We start from the raw sequence: 1,937 nt of genomic DNA, 5'->3' as shown, positions 1-1,937 counted from the left end.
CCTTGTTCTGATCTTTAAATTCTCTTGTCTCGAGTGTTTTGTTATTTTTCATATGCATTCTCATTTTATTAGTGTCAATGGTATACAAACTGCTAAGTTTGGTGTCTTGCATGCATTGTTATTTGATTTTAGTTACATTTTGATTATTAAAAATCCAAAAAAATTTTTTAATTTGTGTCTTTTCAAGTCAAAAATACAGAGAATTGAAGATTCAGAACATACAGCAGAGGAATTACATAGAAAAAGGCTGGCCATTCAAAACACCCAGTGAAGAAGGAAAACTGGCGTTTAAATGCCAGCCAGGGTGCCTGGCTGGGCGTTTAACGCCCAAAAGGGTAGTGTTTTGGGCGTTAAATGCCAGAATGGATACTATTCTGGGCATTTAACGCCAGGATGGCATAAGAGGGAAGATTTTGTTTGTAATGCAAATTTTTTTCAGGTTTTCAAAATTTTTCAAAATTAAATCTTTTTCAAATCATATCTTTTCAATCATATGTTTCCAAAATCAATTTCATTCCATTTTCAAAAATACTTGCTATCAATTAATGATTTGATTCAACATTTCAAGTATGTTGCCTTTTCTGTTGAGAAAGGTTTAATGTTTGAATCATATCTTTTCTTCTTAGCCAAGTCATTAATTTTTAAAATCAAATCTTTTTAAATTGTTTTTCAAATCATATCTTCTCAATCATATCTTTTTAAAACTATATCTTTTCAATCATATTTTTCTCACATCTTTTTCAAAATAGTTTTCAATCATATCTTGTTGATTTCTAATTTCAAAATCTTTTTCAAAAATCACTTGATTTCTTTTCCACTCTTGGTTTTCGAAAATTAATTAATGTTTTTCAAAATGTTTTTAAAATCTTTTACTTAATTTTCGAAAATTTCTTCCCCTCTTTTCACATCCTTCTATTTATGGACTAACACTCCTCCTTAATACACAATTCGAACTCCATCTTTTTTGATAAGTTCGAATTCTTCTACCTCTTCCTTCTATTTTTCTTTTCCTCTGACACTTCAAGGAATCTCTATACTGTGACATAGAGGATTCTATATTTTCTTGTTTTCTTCTCTTTCATATGAGCAGGAGCAAAGACAAAAGCATTCTTATTGAGGCTGACCCTGAACCTGAAAGGACCTTGAAGCAAAAGCTAAGAGAAGCTAAGGCACAACTCTCTGTAGAGGACCTAACAGAAATCTTCAAACAAGAAAAAGACATGGTAGCCGAAAACAACAACAATGCCAACAATGCAAGGAAGGTGCTGGGTGACTTTACTGCACCTACTCCCAACTTCTATGGGAGAAGCATCTCTATCCCTGCCATTGGAGCAAACAAATTTGAGCTTAAGCATCAATTAGTTTCTCTAATGCAACAGAATTACAAGTTCCATGGATTTCCATTGGAAGATCCTCATCAGTTTTTAGCTGAATTCTTGCAAATCTGTGACACTGTCAAGACTAATGGGGTTGACCCTGAGGTCTACAGACTTATCCTATTCCCTTTTGCTGTAAGAGATAAAGCTAGGATATGGTTGGACTCACAACCTAAAGAAAGCCTGAACTCTTGGGAAAAGCTAGTCAATGCCTTCTTGGCAAAGTTCTTTCCACCTCAAAAAAATTGAGTAAGCTTAGAGTGGAAGTCCAAACCTTCAGACAGAAGGAAGGTGAATCCCTCTATGAAGCTTAGAAAAGATACAAATAATTGATCAGAAAGTGCCCTTCTGACATGGTTTCTGAATGGAGCATCATAGGTATCTTCTATGATGGTCTGTCTGAACTGTCCAAGATGTCTTTAGACAGCTCTGCTGGAGGATCTCTTCATTTGAAGAAGACGCCTGTAGAAGCTCAAGAACTCATTGAAATGGTTGCAAATAACCAATTCATGTACACTTCTGAAAGGAATCCTGTGAACAATGGGACAAATCAAAAGAAAG

At 34.5% G+C, this 1,937-nt stretch overlaps 1 non-coding gene across 1 annotated transcript; it reads right to left on the bottom strand.

Annotated features, from left to right (window-relative positions):
* Positions 1 to 1,627: 1,627 nt before the first annotated feature.
* On the bottom strand, positions 1,628 to 1,736 carry LOC112763888 (small nucleolar RNA R71). The gene has a single exon (XR_003182954.1). It is a non-coding gene; the product is annotated as a small nucleolar RNA R71 (small nucleolar RNA).
* Between the last annotated feature and the right edge of the window lie 201 nt (positions 1,737 to 1,937).

Source organism: Arachis hypogaea, chromosome 2 (assembly GCF_003086295.3).
Source record: "Arachis hypogaea cultivar Tifrunner chromosome 2, arahy.Tifrunner.gnm2.J5K5, whole genome shotgun sequence".
Classification (NCBI taxonomy): Eukaryota; Viridiplantae; Streptophyta; class Magnoliopsida; order Fabales; family Fabaceae; genus Arachis; species Arachis hypogaea.
This window is presented reverse-complemented; position numbering and strand designations above follow the sequence as displayed.